The sequence below is a fragment of the Macrobrachium nipponense genome, chromosome 31 (genome assembly GCF_015104395.2).
Source record: "Macrobrachium nipponense isolate FS-2020 chromosome 31, ASM1510439v2, whole genome shotgun sequence".
In the NCBI taxonomy this organism is placed as follows: domain Eukaryota; kingdom Metazoa; phylum Arthropoda; class Malacostraca; order Decapoda; family Palaemonidae; genus Macrobrachium; species Macrobrachium nipponense.
The window spans coordinates 8,560,794-8,581,331 of record NC_061093.1 but is presented as its reverse complement, the minus strand read 5'-3'; the positions used below and the strand labels follow the sequence as shown (position 1 = coordinate 8,581,331).

Below are 20,538 nucleotides of genomic sequence, written 5' to 3'. Positions count from 1 at the left end.
TCTTGCAGGTTTGTTACTTGAAAAGTATTCCTGGTAAGTCATTTTCAGTTTTGCAGTTTGGCATGGATATCTACAACTTGAAAATTGCCTACTTGTAGGTTATCTTTCAGTAGAATAATGGAGATTTATAGATTCCAAGCTTATATATGTAGTGCATATCTGACTGTAAAATTGTATATCTATAATTTGATATCAGTCATTATAAAACCTGATTGTTTCATTGAAATCAGTATCTATGAAGCTTTTACATAGAATGTGCAGATGTTTTCCTTTTATAGCTTATTCACATTGAAAGTTCAGCTGAGCTTTCTTGATCAAGGTTTGTCCAACATCTGTAAGTTTGGATATCTGTCTGACTGATTTTTTTTTTTATCGTTTATACCACTCCAAAACCAGTGGACTATTTTCTGCCAAACTAGACACAAGGTATCCTTATGTAGAGTAAATGCAAGTTTCTTCAAATGTTAGAGACTACTTCTGAGAGACAATAAATGAATAATGAAAATAAAGGGTGGTCTATTGTACAGTAGATTAGTATGTTTTTCTTTAAACCAAGAACATTAGGGCCACAATAATAAGCCAAACTTTCATATAAGAACATTCATGAAAATTATTGAGTAATATTCTGAAGCAATAAATTACAATATGTTTTAAAGATTTAAATTTATCTGCTTATGTAGTCATACTCATGTGTAGTTTTAAATTGGTTCAGGCTGTGGACCTCGGAGCTGCAGTAGGGACCCACAAAGATTGATAAAGAATGATTTGGAAAAATGCTTATGCTCAAGAAAAACGCAGAAAGTTGTTAGGGAGATATCAAAGTGTTCCCCATAAACCCCGTCTTAATTTTATGTAACATGAGATAAGTAATGGATTCATTTCAGAATACAGTACATGCCTCCACTACAATCAGTATTAGTAGTATTGCATATTTCTTTTCACAGATTCAGTTAGTGCTGCAATATGTATATTTTCATGTTTAGAGAATACAGAACCTCTCCCCTAATTTTTTGCGTGAAGTAATTTTTAAGCGTGAGGCTGCACTTGAGAAGGTATTAGGTTATACGTACAGGCATTTTGGATTCATTTTTTCTTCATGAGACAGTTGGAAAAAAAAATTGGATATGCATATGAATCCTGGTTTATTTAAAAAAAAAAATAAGTCAATTCTGTTTGGACCTGTAAGCCATCTTTAAGTAAATTTTATTTAGATTTGAGTGAACTAAAATAGATGTGGTCAGTACGTACTCAGCTTCTAACTCTGTTTACAGAGTTCTAATTTTATTAAAATTTGCATGTTAATGATTTTGTTACTTACACATTTAGTGAAAGTGTTTTATCAAGTGAAAGGCTGTTACATGTTTTTCAGTTTTGTACATGGAACTTACCCAGCAGATATATACTTAGCTATAGACTCCGTCGTCCCCGACAGAAATTCGAATTTCGCGGCACACGCTGCAGGTAGGTCAGGTGATCTACCGCCCCTGCCGCTGGGTGGCAGGAATGGGAAACGATTACCGTTCTAGAATCAGATTTTCTCTGTCGCGGTAGTGTCAACATACGTTGTTGCTACCTCCTGACTTGATTTTCGTTTTTTCATCGCCATCGACCTTCTGGGCTGTCTTTTGCAGGGAAGTACTGGGTCTTTGGTTTTGGCATACGCTTTTATTAACTTTTTAATGAATTTGGCTTCGAAATTTCGAAGACTATATTACGTGAAACTACTGAATTTTTCGGTAGACACTCATATATTTTTGCAATAAGGGAAATATTGATTTTTTTTTTTTTTTTTTTTTTTTTTTTTTTTTTTTCACTAATACGTGTATAAGTGTTAGAACTTGGTGAAGGAAATATAAGATCTAACTTCCTACTTTAGGAAGTCAGAAAGCATATAACTAGATACGCTTCCTTTAGAAGCTTTAAGAGCTCTCGTACTAACGAGCAGTTAGAGTATTGACAATTCTAGTAGTTGTTGCATCCTCATCACCTTCTTACTCCACAGAATCTACAAATTCATATGTGCAAATTTGAAGATAAATGGATGGAGCTCAAAAGGCGAGCTCTAAAAAGGTAAGAAGTGAATATAGTGTTCCCAGTGCAGTGGAGGGTGCGTCTGATCGGCTCCGTAGCGCTTCCAGGCCTAGACCTCTTCCAAACTCCCAGACCCAGTGGAGGAGGAAAGTCGACAGCCGCAGGAAGGTTAGGGAGAACCCCCACCGGTCAGGCGTCCCCTCGGCAGGTTCTGTAGAACGTCCCAGACTGCCAAGGATAGCCATTGATAAGGCATCCTTAAAAAAGTGCGTCTCTTCATCTTACATCCGAAAAGACGAAAGAATGTATGTTTGGAGTTTCGATGATCTAGCGCGTTCTCTGAAAACTAAGAGAACACTGAGCAAGAGCCAGCCGCTGCCAGGAAGCCGCGTTCCAGCAAGCTAGCGTGAGCTACGTTCCAATAGCCAGCAGCGAGGCGCGTTCCAGCTAACAGACTAGCGCGAGCCGCGTTCCTACAACCAAACGCGAGCCGCGTTCTAGAAAATTTTTCTTGGCGCAAGGCGCCTTCAAGAGACGAAGCGCCAGTCTGGCGCAAATTGCGCCAGAAAAAGACGACGGCTAGAGCAAGGAGCCTTATAGTAGAGTGGCAATCAGAACGATCCTTCCATTGAACGTTTCCGGGCAAGAGGCTCTTTCTAAAAGGGGTCTAGTAGGCGCTCGGAACTATCAGGGCGCACGGGACCTTCCACGCAAGCGGAACGTTCCAGGAGCGAGTCTCCTTTTCAGCGTGCGGAACATTCCAGGCGCGCGGAGCAATTCCAGGCGCTAGGTGCAAGGAGCCAGGCGCCAGAATATTCCTAATCTTCTTATGAGAGAGAGGTCAGTCGCGAGGCTCCTCTTTGAGTTTTCAAATTGAGCAACTTTCCCCTGGGCAAAGGTGCAAGATGTCGCACAGGCGGCCGTCGCTTTTGCCAGAAGGATTCTGATACTAAGAGAAGCCATTTTTTCATTATTCAGAGGACTCTCTCCTTCATTCATGCTCTTCCCTCGTTATGAAGAGGCAAGAGCTTTGGGAGTTTTCTTATAAGAATCTCATCGACGTTTGGGTATGATGGTGGATAGGAAATATCTACTTCCTTCCGTAAACCCTACAGATGAACAGGAACTGTCTCTTCCACGATTTATGAGGAAATCACGAAGATTTAAAGAGTTCCTGGATTAACTTCCTTCCTAAGGAGATATATATACTCTTTCTATCGTTCTATTAACGAAAAGAACGAAGATAGTAAAAAATAAAAATTTTTCCTTTCTCTATCTGCCTCGGCAGGAAAGAAGGTAGTAGAGTATCTGCTGTATGAGAATACGATACGGCAAATCATAAGCACATACCGTAGTTACTTCTTTGCTGAGCAACTCAATTACCAGTATCCTTCCAGGAATTTCCTAGAAGGACTACGCTTAAAGGGATTGTTAAGACAACACCTACTTAGCTTCTAGATTTATCGAAGTCTTGTTTCGCGTTAGATATGCTTATAAGAACTTCCTGAAGTTCGATAATAATTTTATAAGATTCCTTTATTAAATGGAGTAGCTGGCAACTCTGGAATAGTAAGGCAGTCGGACTAATGAGACTGCTATCGCTTAGACACCAACGCAGTATCATGTAGGTGTCGGGTCATGAGTGGTCGGTTACATGTCTCTCTCCTGCGGGATGGAATGACTAACCGTGTCTCTCCCCTCCAATCGTGGTTTTAGCCTCGGATTGAGGGGAGTTAAGCAAACATAATTAAAATATTGTCTGCCTTTTGCTAAGAAGCTTTCAATAAGTAAGATATTACATTTCAATGCTGTTTACCGTAGGTAACATTTTTAAAGGATTCTAACGCAGCGGAACTCTATATTGTATAATGCTCTCATGCTTACGAAAGCATGGCTTATTAGAGAACATGCTTAGTGAGAAGATGAATGTAGTAGAGAATTCACTTTAAGACTACGGTATGGTCAAGTCTTATGCACATACCGAGGTTAACTACAGAATTCCTAGTATCCTTACAAAGGTTCCTAGATTAATGCTGTTTACCACAATGTGACAGTATTATAAAGGATTCTAATACGGCAGAGCGCGATATATATAATTCTCTCATCCTTTCGAGAAACGCACACAACCTTTTTAGAATCGGATATTGCTCAAGAGAAGTGGGTGAGTCGGATGGGAAACATTCTCTTAGTGGGCAGAAGTTGTTTCCCTGAATGGACTATACTACGTATATAAAAGTTTTTTTCCACTAAGACGGAATTAACATGTGAAGGATGTCGGTTACCATAAGGCATAGATGTTATGGCACATAACCTAAAAAGAACTAGAAGGAAGCGCCAGCCTGGCGCAAATTGAGCCAGAAGCACCATCCAAGATATTTTCTCGTTTTAGCGAGTTATTAACCTAAGAGTCCAGTAGCCTCTCGGACAGCAGGCTCGGTAACGGCAAGATTCGTTCCTGATTTCGTTACCCATTTAATCGGAAAGGGGTTGCTTACAAGGAATGTTGAAATGATTTATTTTAATCACTTAGGCCAATTCCACGACTCTCATATCGCAAAGAGCATCGAGAATCTTTTTTTCGCCCCTGTTCGCGTTAACAAAAGAGAATCTATTTGGGAACAGACACGGAACGTAACGATCCTTAAGAGGTTCGATGCAAGATTTTGCATGTCCGTGAGAACCTTCTCGATCGGAAGATAATAACTGTTAACGTATGTCTAACATTTATTGAATAGAGTTGTGAGAACCTGCGGAAAGTCTTTCTTCATAGATCTCTTTGTAAGGTAGAAGACGAACAGGCTTCCTTTAGACTGCTTCTTTTTCCTCGAACCAAGAGAGGTAGCAATATAAGACATCTTTAAATTTAAAGAAGGGGAATAAACTTTAGTCATTTTTCCCCTAGTTATAAATTCTTAACAGATATTAAGATAAATGGGCATCAAAGGAAGAGAGGATGTATGCCTCATTTTGGCCTTAGAGAGGTTGGATTCACAGAAGTCACGTTCTTCTCACAGCATGTTTCGTAAGGCTTTTCCAAGAGTATCTGGATATTCTATCAGAATCTATTATAAATAGACCTATAAAACCTCTCCACTCTGAGTCTGTCCGCGTGTAGACTGACCAGAAGTGGACATGATTGAGAGGTTTTTTCAAGGTAAATGACAATAGTCATGGCTAAGACATAGAATTGCTGCAGATTGTGCTAGATGAATGAGGAAACTGTCCTCTTCCGATACCTCTGTGAACCACATAGTGAGGTTTTTTCTTCACTTTCAGAGGGAAGAATCACCTATGTATATATATGCTATCAAAGAACGCAGTAAAAGGCTATACTCTGTCTCTACAGGGGAATTAGAGATAACAGAGGATTAAGATCTTCAGGATCTTATATGATGCCGCAATACGACAAGAGTAGGATATCATGTACTTCGAATTGGATCTTTTTGTGGCCACAGATTCCGTGTTCCGACAAAATGGAACTGCTCCTCATCAAACTTCTTTGAGGAAGTTTATGAAGGAATTCTTTGTTTCTCTTAGCCCTAAACGACCAAGAAGACAAGTGAATTTTTTCGTGCATTGAAATCTCGCTTCAGATTCAATGGAGACTCGGCAATGGGTTCTTGCCAGCATAGTATGTCTGGCAAAAGAACTAAATCCCTCTATTCCTGACGCAACACTTTCAGATAGAAGTTTCGTTGCCCAGGCAGGGTACTTACATTTTCATCTACAGAAGAAGAGATGTTTAAACGTTTGCCTACAGAGTCTTCGGGGTGCGATGAGGACTCAAAATGCTTCCCAGAAGGTATTCAGAAGGATACAATAAGAGCTAGAAATCAGGGTTCCGCCCAATTTCAGCTCAGTCTCCTTCGACTTACCAGACTCCTTCCCTTCGGGTCGGGCCAAGGATAGGGAAGATCTGCAACGAGGAACCTCATCAACATGTAAGAAGAGATCTCGTTAGCAAAAGAAGTGTTCATGAAGGATCTCCTCGGAGGAAGACTCTTCTCTTTCGTATTGTTAGATATCCTGTCGTCTACTGGGTGTAGCTGACTAAAATCACCTCCCCTTGCCAGGGGCCAAAAGCTCAAAGGGGAAGAATTTCTTCCACCCTTCTCCAGTCTCCTGATAAACTATGGTTGTTCAGGACTCCCGGACAATGTAGCGCCAGCCAAGCGCCAAATGCAATACAGGCGAAAAAACGCCAGAGGCGGACAGTTCCAAGGAACTCTGTCATGGTCGGATACTGAGAAGGAGCGGGCCTCCAACCTGGCGCAAATGCGCCAGAGGCGAACAAATCGGACAGATATAAGAGTGTCCGATGTGGACATCGCCAGACAGCCTAGAGACTCTTCCAAGCTCGAAGCTCCAGCAAGTGTGGAGGAGCCAAGCCAGGCGCGAGGCGCCAGCCAGGCTCCTTCAAGGCTAGGCTCCAGTCAGGATTGAGGATCCATCCAGGCGCAAGGCTCCTTCCAGTAAAGAGAAACCTAAAGCTCTGTCATGTAAGAGGGCTAGTCCCCATTGATATGATACAGGTAAGGCTCTGCCATGTAAGTGGGTCAGCCCCCATTGGCACGATCCGAGAAGGCTCTGTCGTGTAAGCGGGCTAGCCCCCATTGACATGATCCAGAAGGGTTTGTCAGTCATAGGTCCCTACCTCGCTGAAACTCTTGAGGCATGCAGACTCATAGACAGTAATCATGAAGTCTTCTGCCAGGCTCCAGGTGCCTTCCAGGCGCAAGGCACCAGCCAGACGCAAGGCTCCAGCCAGGCGCGAGGCGCTAGCCAGGAAGGAGGAGCTAATCAGGCACCAGCCAGCGCAAGGCGCCACCAGGCGCGAGGCTCCAGCCAGGCTCTAGGCGCCATTCAGGCGCAAGGCTCCAGCCAGGCGCGAGGCGCTAGACAGGCGCTAGGCGCCTGCCAGGCACGAAGCGCTAGCCAGGGCTCCAGGCTTCACCCAGAAGAGATATATATCAAAGAACGCCCTGGCCTTCTTTGAGACATTGTGATCTCCTAAGCACTTGATAAGTGCATTGATGATTCCTTCAAACAGCTGAGAATTAAAAGCGCATGAAGTGCGAGCTTTTCCGAATTCTTGTTCTTTCCCTAACAATATGTCATAAGGACATATTAGCTGTCACATACGGAGATGCAACTCTGTGTTGACTTCCCATTATCCGAAGGATGTCAAGATAACCTTCGAGGGATCCTTCTCTCTTGGTTGATACGTGTCTGCGGATACATTGCTGGGATAGGGAGCAGATACTGATCCTTAACTAGTGAGTTAAATTTTATTTAACGTCGTGTTTTTTCTTTGGGTTGTTTGAAAGGAGTTTGTAGATAACTCTTTTCAACTTAAGCACTAACCCTCGTGTTAGGATCAGGTGATCGGGATCGGTGTTGTGCTCCTTAATTATGCCACTAGGCATAGGCATATTGTCATGTAAGAGGCTCTGTCGAGTAAATGGATAAGACCCGATCGACAGACCCACAAGAACTCTTAGCCATAGGTCACATCCTCGCTGAGGCTCTTGAGGCGAAGCAGATTCCTAGGCATTAGCCATGGAGTCTTCCGCCGATGATCAAGTAGGAACCAGGTTTTATTTATTTATTACCTACAACGTATGTTGTTTACCTGTCTATTCAGTAAATAGTTGTCTCTTTCCCACCACCAAGGGTCTCAATCAGCTAAGTATATATCTGCTGGGTAAGTTCCATGTACAAAAATGATATTGTTAAGATACAATAAAGTTTTGTACATACTTACCTGCAGATATATACGATTGATGGCCCATCCAACCTCCCCTCAGGAGACAGGTGGAAGAGAAAATCTGGTTCTAGAACGGTAATCGTTCCTATTCCTGCCACCCAGCAGCAGGGCGGTAGATCACCTGTGCCGCGAAATTCGAATTTCTGTCGGGGACGATGGAGTCTATAGCTAAGTATATATCTGCCAGGTAAGTATGTACAAAACTTTATTGTAATCTTAACAATATCATTTTAAATGCCATGTGACTTTGCAAATACTGTATGTCATCAGTATTTTAATATTTCCAATTTTTTTCATTTATTAAGCTTGATAAATCTAAATTTTAATTTATTTTAACGTTATGTCATTGGAGATTTGGAACCCATTGCATGTGTAGTCCATCCTACTTTCCTTCTTATGTCGCACTAATAAGGTGGAGTAGTTTTTCAACAATTGGAATGATTAATTATATGGATCCATTAAGAGACAATGTGCTTATCGGCGCCAAGAACCGGTTAATGGCACATCTGTTAGGTATGCATCGGTACCAGTATTCAATTATTGACACTGATAACCGGAAATCGGCACATCGCGCTAGACAAGCTCCATAAAACCGGATCGCCAATAACCAATGCTGGCGATAACCAGGGACTACCTGTATAATCAATAAATGGGAAAATGTACAGAATAGTGATCCTGATAGTAAGAGAATGAAACTACCCAACTTTAGTGGAAATATGTATGGACTTCATCTTATCAAAAGGGACAAGACACACCAGTAATTTTGACTCGTCTTGGAATTGGTCAGTCTTTTTGACCCAGTGATATTTGATGAATTGCCTACATGATCCTGTCCCTATCATATGAACAGAATGTAACACTGGCTGTCAGAAATTTTATTGTGAATGTCCAAAACATTTACGTATGTGCAACAAACGTCAAGTTTCACATAAGTGACTTACCGAACAGTTACATAGCTTATAGCTCTTACCTACGGCGTCGAAATTCAAATTGTTGGCTGCCAGCGGCGTTGCTATCTTAAGTATAGGTGATACAAGACCCGCCCACACCCTGGAACCCTGGGTACTGCTAGCCTTCTACTGTCAATTTTCGTTTCTGCCGCTCACGGGGTAACACCTGTGAGATTTTCTCTGCAGTCTCCTGCGTCGCCATTTTGGATTTTGGTTTTGGTTTGGTGATGTACAAGTTTTGGTTTTTTCTCTTGCCAGTTAGCTATCTCTATTCAGTTTTTCGTCATTATTGCTAATTATGTCAGATTCTAGTTCATCTGCTGTAAGGTTTTGCAGCGCTGGCTGCAAAACAAGATTAGCTAAGTTATGTCACGATCCGCACTCTAAGTGCACTAAATGCAGAGGACAAATTGTAATGGTATGGATGTGACATGTGATTGAATGTAAAGAATTGGATGAAAGCAGGGATGGAAGGCGGTTAGATCGCATGCTGAGAAAATGGAGAAAGATAGGAAGAGGAAGGCGTCTTAGGGCTAGTAGTAAGAATAGGTTAGAAACTACTCCTGTTCCTTCGGAGACAAATAAGTCTTCTCTTGCCTCTCCTTTATTAGAGAATATTTCTCCAATTAATAGTCCTCCTACTTCTCCTTTGATTACCCCTGTTCAAGTTGCCCATGTTTCCGAACCCAACACCATTGCCTTGCTTGAGTCTAAGATGGATAAAAAGTTCCAAGTGTTAGCTGATTATTATTATTAATAGGTGTTAGTTTTTCCAGACCTCTGAGTCTCAAGTAGACTCTTCTCGGGCTGGTTCTCAGGGATCAATCCTGAGAGGGAAAAAAAAAAAGGGAAAAAAAAAAAAAAATAAAAATTTAGATTTATTGAGAAACCCGTCTTATTTAAAAAATTTATGATTTTATTAATTGAAAAATCCCTGCTTTCCGCAAGAATATTTTTCATTTCTGAACTCCGCAGATAATAGATCTTTGTGGCTGGGTCCAATTTGGGCACTCAACAAGCAAATGCTGTACTGTCATGGGTGTTTGACATGTGTTACATTTCACTGGGTCGCATGTGTGTTGACATCAAGTGACCATTTGAGAATCTTGTGTGTCCTATACGTAGCCTTGCTAGGATCACCTCTTTTGCTCTTTCCTCCTGTGAGGATGTCCTCCATGCATAGACTTCAGTTTTTATATTTTTAAGTTTGTTTGTTGTTGGCACCGAGGCCCATTCTTCTTTCCAATCCTGGTAAATTAATGTTTTAACTGATTTTACCCAGTCTGACACTGGGCATATGAAATTGTTGGAGGGATAGTGCAGGCTAATTTGGCAGCAGAGTCTGCATATTCATTTCCTTTCCTTATTCCCACGTGTGCTGGGATCCAACATATTTCCATTGATATTCCTGATTTCGAGGAGTTGATGAACTTTTAATTTTGAATTTCCTGTACTATTTGGTTTCCTGATTTATACTGTCTATTATCATCTATAGCGCTACTGAGTCACTGAAAATTACAGAGACACTTGCTTTTGCCTCAGATATCATATCTAGAGCCATCTGTATGGCTGTGACTTCAGCAGTAAATACTGATGATATTGAAGGTAGGCTTTTTTTACTTAACATATTTTTCGAATATGCAGATGCTCCTACTCCAACATTATTTTTGGAGCCGTCTGTATATATCATAAATTTGTCGCCTTTTTCTTCTAATGTGCTCCAAAGCATGTTGGCGGTACAATTCCGCCTGTATTGTCATTTGTTTTTTGAGTAGGTAAGACAGGGAGGTACATATCTTTACTCTATTTAAAATCCATGGTGGTGGCAATTCCATTGGTGGGTGAAAAATTGGATTCATATATGTATGTTCATTATGTATCTTAGCTCTTTTTGGGAAAGAGCTAGTACTATTAACTGCTGTTACTTGATTACAGTTTTGGAAGCAGTAAGTTGCAGGAGACGATCCCGCTTGCATTGAAAGACCTCTTTGTATTTGTTATTAAATTACGGTGATGTTTTAAGGGCAAAATACCTGCCTCCACCAAAAGTGAGTTTGTTGGGGACGATCGGAAAGCTCCTGTGCACAATCGCACGCCTTCATGGTGCACTGCATCGAGAGATGAGATTTTAATGCAGATTCTGAGGCGGATGAATATATTGGACAGCAGTTAATCTATTATGGATAAGACTGTTGCCTTATATATCATTAATAAAATGTCTCGCTTTGCTCCCCAATTAGTGTGTGATAACTTTTTTAAATATGGCAAGGGCTTTGATGCCCTTGGCTTTAATGTATTTGATGTGCTCTTTCCAATTTTAAATGTTGATCAAATATTACTCCTAGATACTTGATTTTTGTACAAAATTGTATTTCAGTGCTATAAAGATGCAGTTTGATTGTTTGGTTCTTCATCCACCTTTTGTCTTTGTAGAAGAAACGATTGCTTTTGTTTTATCAGTTGAAATTTAAATCCAACTGAATTTGCCCAACTACATATATTTGAAATGGCAGTACTGAGAACTCTCTGAGCATGTCTCAGATTACTACTCGTATAGTAAATGACAAAGTCATCAACATATAAACTGTTTTTTACACCACTTGGTAAATTTATAGTAATGTCATTGATTGCTAAAGCAAACAATGTACAGCTCAAGACACTACCTTGAGGGATTCCTTCTTCCAGTTTATAGGTTACTGAGTAGGAATTTTCTACTCTTACTTGAAAAGTTCTGTTTGTTTAAGAAGTTCTTAATAAATATTGGTAAGTGGCCTCTTAGTCCCTTGGAGTGGAGTTTTGCATGATGTTATGTTTCCATGTGTATCGTATGCTTTTTCTATATAAAAAAATATAGCTACTGTTAATTTCTTTTGTTCAAAGCCTTTTTTGATATGATCTTCTAATGTGTTAAGGGATCTAGGGTTGATCTGCCAGCTATTGAACCAGAATTGTGTTGGTGTTAAAATGGATTCTTTGGTTATTACATACGTTAATCGTGCATTAACCATTTTTTCTAAGATTTTGCATAGGCAACTTGTTAGAGATATCGGTCTATAATTGGATGGATTACTTGCATCCTTTCCTGGTTTGTTTATTGGAATAATTATGGCATGTTTCCATTTATCAGGAAAGACACGTTTTTAGCCAGATACTATTGTAAAAATTTTAATAAATATGATTTAGCTATAGGAGCTAATTTTTCTATCATTTCAAATGATATTTTATCATATCCTGGTGCAGAGGATGACAAGAAAGTTGATGGCATTATCTAGTTCATCCATGTTAAAAATATAGTTATATTCCAGGTCTTCAAGAGTTTCAAAATTGAGTATTATGTTTTCTTTTTGTTTTCTGATACTTTGAAAATGTGTATCTAGGCTGGAGTAAGCACTGATGTTTTTCAAAATGTTTCCCAATTATGTTTGATATTTCATAAGTATCATGGTATATTTTCCATTTAAATGTATTGCACTTCTTGGAGGTCTTATATGTTTTTCCATTGATTTTCCTTATCTTTTGCCAGACATCCCTTGTGGATGTGTTTGAAGATATGTTTGAGACATATTCCTTCCATGATGCGATTTTTTCAGCTATTACCGTTTTCTAAATTTGGCTGTATATTTGTTATATAGGTTTAATGTGGTTAATTGTTATGTTTGTTATAACATATTTTGTTTAATATGTTTATACTATAGGGCATTTTGTTGAGTGATTTAAGGCGAGTTTTGAGTCTGTTTAGATTGCGACTCAATATATGTTTTATTTTACTTAATGTTGTTAATGTTGGATTCCACCATGGGACAGGGGATTTTGTGGAATGTGTTTTTGGTTTTTGGTTTTTGGAATACTTTTATCTGCAGCATTTATTATGAAGTTTGAGAAGGATTCACATGTAGTATTGTGATCTTCATTATGTGGGAATGGTGGTATGTTTCGTGTGTATAGGAAATATTTATCCCAGTTAGCTTTTTGGATTATTTATATCTTGTAGGTGGCAATATTTTGACATTACTTAAGTAGTTCAGAATGATTGGGAAATGGTCACTTGTGTATGAATCGTCTAGGACGTTCCATTCAAATTTCTCCGCTACATCATTTGAACATAATGAAATGTCAATTGAAGAAAAGGTTAGGTGTGTATTTGAAAAATATGTTGGAACTTCACTTTCATTGAGACAATACAGGTTGTGTTTCATTATAGTATTCTCTATGTTGATTCCGGATGTGTCCCTGGTGGGGTTATTAATATCCCATAATGGATTATGTGCATTAAAATCTCCTACTATAAGTAGTGGTTCCTGATTACTTTTGCTAATAAGTTCAGAAAAAAAATCACCTGAAATTTGCATTGAAATTTGGTTGGTTATATAAATTACAAATAGTAATTTTACTTTTATCAGGCATATACAGTTAATGATGTTATTTGATATGCATAGATGGTATGTCAACAGGTTCATATGTAATGCTATTATGAACGTATATGGCTGTGCCTAATTTTCCACCGTCAGTTGGTGAATAACAGGCAATTTTTATAGTGTTGGATATTTGTAGGGTTACTTCCTATATGTTGTAGACATATGCACATTGGGTTGTGGTCTCGTATGATTCTTTGTAATTCACCCAGACGTAGTCGGTTGTTAAGAGACCATTTATATTCCATTGAATGATTTTATATTCCATTATTGGGAGGAATTGGTGTTAAATTCTGTAAATTGATTGCTAATTTTACTTTATCTCGTAGTTTATATGCATTTGAAATTTATTTGTGGTTTTTTTAATCGTTGTATTTGTATGTTGGTTATTAGATTCTGCAGTTGTTTGTTTTTCATAGTTGAATATTAATAAGTCTATTTTTTATTTTATAATTTCCTTTTTGTATTTTAAGGATTCAGAACATAATTCGTTCTCATGTTGGTGTGTTAAAAGGGCACCTCCTTAATTTGGTAAAATTGTCAATACAATTTCGTACTGTGTCCCTCTGTCTTGGTAGTTAGTTGGTTATATGTACTTACAAAGCATTCATTACAACCACAAGATGAAGCATGTTTGGTAATGTTAATTATTGGTTCAGAAGTTTTTGGTCTAGCTTTAGAAATTTCTGGTTTTGTAATTCTATTGTTCCTTTTCTGTAGTGATAAGGACTGTTGGTTTGAGGGGTTATTTGTTTTGTTGTTGTTAATGGGATATTTTTCGGTCTTGTGGATGGTGGGGGGTGATAGTTATATTTTGGTTTGGTTTAATGGTATGATTTTCATTAGTATTATTTGATGGAACTTGTAAAGAGTGATCTTTACTGTCCAGATGTTGGCTGTTTGATTGAGATTGAGGGTAATTGTGTATTTCCACTTGTGATGAGGTTAGTTTAATATCTTTTTTAAAATGTTCTCCTGGTGTAGTTGGAGTCTCTCTGGATTGACTGTAATTTTCAATATTTACCTTTTTTCCCTTAGGTGGGGTTCTTTCTAGAATTCTTTTCTTTTTGCCAGTTCGATTATCATCATTATTTAATTCTTCTTCTATTGGAAGTTCTTTCCATGGATAACTGAATCATCTATGTTAGTGGTGGTATTGGTTGTTGTAATATCACTTTTATTGTGTGTTTCCGTATTATTGGTATGAAATCCAGTTTCCCTGTTTATACTATCTTGTTGTTTGTCATTGTGCTGTTTGATGTCTTGATTTTTAGTCACATTTGAAAAGGTGGGGGTTTTGGATGGATTGTTAACGCCTCTTACTTTTAGCTCAAGTCTGGCTTCCATGACTGACATTCCTGTCCTATTTATTAACAACTGAAGTTCTGTGTTATATTGGTAAAATGAACACTCCTTAGATTTTGCGTGATGGGCTAGTCCACAATTAATACATTTTTGATTGATTACAGTTCCAATTAGTGGTATGGTCATCTGATGCACAGACTGCACATATAGCTTTATTACGGCATCTTTTGTATGTGTGTCCATACCTTGAGCACTGTGTACATTGTAATGGTTTAGGAACAAAAGGACGAACTTCTCTATTTTGTCCAAGAATTTTTATTTTAAATGGTAAGTCTTGGCCTGTAAATTTTATTTTGGCAATGTTGATATTTTTTACTTTTATCTTTCCTACTTGAAATAGAGTATATTTCTAAATCGTGGATAACTTGTTATATCTCAATTTTAGGGAGTCTAGCAATAGTTGTTTTGAAGGAAGCTCCTGCTCGCTATTGGGTAGGATGACTGTACCCTGTACATAATTCAATGTTTTCGTGGCTTGTAATTATTACCTTTATATTATTTATTTCTGTGTATACTTAAAAGGCAGTGGACTGCTTTTTATTGGTTACTTGGATAAGCCATTCATTGTCCTTGATGTGTCTGCATTCCATGTCTTGTGTTGGATATATGTTAAGTAATTTGTTTGTTTTCTAGCATCGCTACTGAGATTTTGTTGTCAGCTTTGAGGACTATAAATCTTGACCAATTATCTGTCCAAAGAGTCATCAAATGTACCAATGTGGGATTAAGTCGGTAATTTTTTGTTTCTTTTTGGTTCCCGGTCTTGTTTTATGTATGTTGCTTGTCTATTATGATTTTTATATTTTTCTGTATTGCTGGGAGGATTATTTGTCTCTAATTCAGAATTATTTGTTCAATCCATATTGGTCCATGTCCATTGTTACGTATTGGAGTTTACCAATTTATTTTTGTTTGTTTCTTTTTTCATTTATGCACTCTATTTGGTTTTCTGGCTCTGCTGCTTTACTTGGAACAGGGGTGTTCCATTGTATCTTTTATAGTACTTTCACTACTTGTGGCAGTACCTAGGAAATTCGGGAGTGACGTGCCAATGGTCATCAACTGTGCCGTAGTTTTTCCATCATGGGGCCCAGGGGTACTCAAATCATTTATTTCACAGTTCATAAATTTTGAGTTTTTATTTTTCACAAAAAAAAAAAAAAAGAAAAAAAAAAAAAAAAAAAAAAAAAATAAAAAAAAAAAAAAAAAAAAAAAAAATTCTTGAAAAGATATCATTGGCCCTTCGCGAAGTTAAATCTTCTGCCAAAGGCACAAGTGAGAAAGGACTCCCAAATGTCCGCATCCTACCCTACCCCACAAAAGGGGATGGGCATAACATGATTAGTATGGCCCAAGTGTAAGCAGAACCCGCTTGCTAGGACTAAGAGTATTATGTTAATACAATTATCCCCATCCTAATCACATTATGGGCAAACTGGATAGAATGCCGAGAGTTCTATTCCTAGAAAACCAGGCCCCCCCTGGAATCCGTGGTCCAGCTCCACAGAATATTCCGCCTGAAAAACAGGTACGAACATTGTCGGGTGGTAGATGATGGATCTACCAGTTCTCACTATTAGCTTCGGATTTAACTCCACGTTAAGCCATGATATGTTTTCTCATTTATTTGCTTTTAAAAAAAATTTTGGCAAAAAATGGAAAAGTCCACAAAAGTTTACTCCTCGAAAATATATAATGTCATATAGGACTCTTGGGTTCGAACCTGGGAAGAGATTCCTGAGGTTCGAGAGCCCCCCTCATCTAACAAGTCAAGGTGGTCCCAAAAGAGGGGAAGTGTTAGCTGAATCAGTTATGAAGTTAGGAATGTCTTTTAAAGCTTTCGTAGATAGTACAGTGAAATCTAGTGCAGTGCAAAGTGTTAATGTTGCGAGCCTGAGGAGGCGGTTGTTCCGTCCTTTCCCCTCGACTCCCAGACGAAGGTCCACTGTCCCGCCCCCCGCAAACCCGGGGAGAAGAACATACCGGAGGTCGGAAGGAGTCTGGGGAGTTTGCCCACGGTCAGCCGTCGACTCCGACGACTCGCGGTGTCGTCCAAAAAGAGGTGGAAAGGTGTTAGTGTTTGTGATTCTCGTCTGTCTCTGATTCGGAAGTGCAATCGCCAGTGCGCAAAAGGCGAAGTGATTTGGTGTCTCGACCGTTAAAGACATTCGATTCTTGCGGGTGATTCGTCACCGATCCTGTTAAGAAGTCTAAGAGGCATTGGAGTCCTCAACCTTCGTGTAGTTTTGCTCCGGATGTGATATTTAGTGAATCTCCTCCGCAGTCGCATTTTTCGGCTAAAAGCAATGGCTCTCGGACTAAACTTTGTGATAATTCACGATCGCTCGACTCTCCCAAGCGAGTCTCGGTCGCAGTTTCGGCTCGGTCGCCTCGTTCGACTCCGTATTACTGTCCAGAGAAGCGTATTCGCTCGTCTTTGTTCGACTCCCCTCGCCGTGAGTCGATAGGAATTTCGAATGGTTGTTCGCCTGTTGTCGACTCGTGGTGCGGAGACATTCACCTGTTAGAAAGAATCGTTCTTCGACTGAAAGACCATCGACTTCTACAGTGTTAGACGATTCTACCTTAGCTCCATTTAAGAAGCATTTCCAGGATCTTATGAGTTTGTTGAAATCCTCCACCGGGGTAGAACATAAGCCTGATTTCGATCTGCTTCCGTGCAGTCTGAAGAGGAAGCTTTGGATCAAGATGACAAGGATTCGTCGGCTTATTCGAGTCTTCTTAAATTTTTCCTGTCCACTTAGTCCAGATTAACTTTGAACCTGCTTCTCCGTCTTCACCGCCTTCAATGTTCGTTAAAGATAGGAAGACAGGCGTATTCGTGTCTACCTAAACTGGTTCTTTCTCAGTCCTCGAAGCAGGCCCTCAAGGAGTCAACGGTGGCTTTCTAAGAGAGGGAAACAGGTAAGGCTTCGTTTGCTTTCCCACCTTCTAAACTTCAGAGTAAAGCGTATCGCTTCTACGCAACTGGAGAAGTTCCTTCCTTTTTTTGGGAGTGTCTGCCTCCTCCCAGGGAGACTTCTCCGGTTTAGTGGACTCACACGAAGAGCAGCTTTTCGTCAGCTAAAATTTTGTTTTCTTCTTCAGAGCTGGACCATTTGGTGAAGATATTTTTAAAGTATTGAGGTATTTAGTTTTTTTTGGGACTGGACTATTGCCTCTTTAGCTCGCAAAGATTGAAGACTGTCAGTCTTTAGAAGAGATTTTGCCACAGACTGGTTAGTTCTGTCCTGTGCGGATAGGCTGTTAGAGATGGTTCAGGAGAATTAGCAGCCCTTTTCACAATGGGAGTGATGAAGAAGAGAGAAAGGTGGGTGTTCTTTCGTGTCTAAAGGAGTACTAATAACCAGAAGTCGGCTCTCATGTTTGCTCCTCTCTGTAAATCTCATCTTTTCCCTGAAGAAACCATTCAACAAATTCTATCGGATTTAGAAAAGAAATCTACTAATGATCTCCTTCTTCAGTCTTCCAGACGTCCGAAAGAGCCTACTCCGACAGGAGCTAAGTCTTCTCCTCTTCAGAAGCATCCCTTTCGAGGGAATAAACCTAAGTGGCAACGACCCAGGACTAATTTGCGTCCACAGTACAAGTCCGTCAAAGAAACCTCCCCCCCCAAACCTTCGGACAAGTGAGAAGCCATTCCTTCACGTGCAAGTAGGGGCAAGACTCCATCTTTTTTGGGAAGAATGGAGTCGAAGAGGTGAGAGCAATGGGTAGTTCAAGTTCTTCGAGAGGGATACTCGATTCCTTTTGTTTTAGATCCTCCTCTCTCCGATACACCAATCAGCTTAACAGCATATTCTCCAGGATCAGAGAGAGCTTTGGCTTTAGCAGCAGAGGGTCAATGCACTCATCAAGAAGGGAGCAATAGAGGAAGTCCTCCGACAGTTCTCAGGGATTCTACAACAGACTCTTGTAGTTCCCAAAGCCTCGGGAGGTTGGAGGCCAGTGCTAGATGTAAGCGCATTGAACCTTTTTGTGCTGAAGACAAAGTTCAATATGGGAAACAAATCATTCTGTGATGTCGGCACTTCGCCCAGGCGATTGGATGGTGTCCCTGGACATGAAGGACGCCTTACTTTCATGTCCCGATTCAACCAGAGTTCAAAGAAGTTCTGAGATTTGTGTTCGAAGGAGACGTATCAATTCAGAGCCCTTTGTTTCGGCCTTTGCGACGGCCCCTCAAGTATTTACTCGTGTTCTTGCTCCATTGGGGAAATGGCTGCATATGTTGGGCATAAATGCAGCATTTTACCTGGACGACTGGCTTCTCAGATCGGGTTCGAGGACACAGTGCGGTGAAGGATTTACGGAAGACACTGTCATAGCGAGTCAAATTGGGAAATTCTCATCAACCTGGAGAAGTCTCAATAGTGCCGTCCCAGAAGATCCCCTATTTGGGATGATTTCTGGACTCTCAGACTTTTTCGGGTTTCTGTCCCCGAAAAGAATAGAATCTTGCCTCAAAAAAGCGAGCCAATTCCTGAACCGTCAGTCCTCCTCCGCCTTGGAATGGATGAGTCTTCTAGGGACGTTATCATCAGTAGAGACGTTTGTAAAGTTGGGTCGTCTTCACATGAGATCTCTTCAGTTTTTATCTCAAAGCGAGGTTGGTTTCGGAAGTCTCAACCAGACACGTATTCGTTACCAGTGTCGGAAGAGATCAAGAACGACTTGGATGGTGGATGTCGAGGGAAAGATTGCAAGAGGGTCTCTCCCTGACATTAAGGAACCCAGACGTAGAATTATACTCCGACGCATCGGACAGAGGTTGGGGAGCTCTCCTTGGGACCAAAAAGATCTCAGGATTATGGTCAGAAGAAAGAGAGTTGAATCACATCAACATGAAGGAGTTGAAGGCGATTTGGTTCGGTCTGCAAGCATTCGCTCCTTTGGTCGTGGGAAAGAGAGTGGCAGTATACTCCGACAACACCACCGCTCTATCTTATATCAGGAATCAGGGAGGAACCCATTCATTCTCCCTCAACAAAGTCGCAGAAGATCTCCTTCTCTGGTCTCAAGATCAGGATATTTCCCTCGTTCCGAGGTTTGTACAGGGGAAGTTAAATGTACTGGCGGACGAACTCAGTCGAGTAACCAAGTTCTTCCCCACGGAGTGGACATGCAAGACAAAATTTGTCAGGAACTGTGGAAAAAACAAAATTTGGGGAAGACCTTCAGTGGATCTGTTTGCCACGTCGAGGAAACAATCGACTTCGATCTTTTGTTCCCCAGTTCCAGATCCTCTTGCTTGGAAGACCGACGCAATGCTTCAGGACGTGGTGCAGAAGACATAATTTCTCGCTCTAAAACCTCTGTGACAGAAATATCTGATTTTTTGCTGTACCTTAAAGAAGTTAAGAACTTGTCGGTATCGACAATTAAAGGGTACAGAGCTATGCTGTCCTCAGTGTTTAAGGATAGAGGGCTTGACATCTCCTCTAACCAGGATATTGGAGATTTAATTAAATCTTTTAATACAGTAAAAAGTATCCAAGAAGGATAGTGTGGACTGGAACTTGGACGTAGTTTTAACTTTTCTGATGTCTTCACGATTCGAGCCACTTCGTGAAGCGTCTTTGAGAGATGTAACGAGGAAGGCACTTTTTCTCTTCGCTTTGGCTACAGGCAGGAAGAGTGAGTGAGTTACAAGCCATCCACAAAGAGGTGGGGTTCAAAAATCGTAATGCGGTTTGTTCTTTTGTTAACGAATTTTAGCAAAGAACGAATCTCCTCTAACCCATGCCTAAATCTTTTGTACTTAAGGGATTATCTAATATAGTGGGTCCGATGGACGAAGAATATTTACTATGCTCCTGTCAGAGCTCTGAAATGTTACCTGTCAAGGACACAATCCGTTAGAGGTAATTCCGACCGACTTTGGTGTTCGGTAAGAATTCTGCAAAACCCCTCTCCAAGAACGCATATGTCGTTCTTTTTGAGAAGTCTGATGCTGGAGTCACACTCTCAAGTCCAAGATCAGACTCTAAAT

General features: G+C 40.2%; 1 pseudogene; it reads left to right on the top strand.

Moving 5' to 3' along the window:
* LOC135206594 (DNA polymerase alpha catalytic subunit-like) overlaps positions 1-20,538 on the top strand; it is a 127,944-nt pseudogene that overhangs the window by 38,641 nt on the left and 68,765 nt on the right.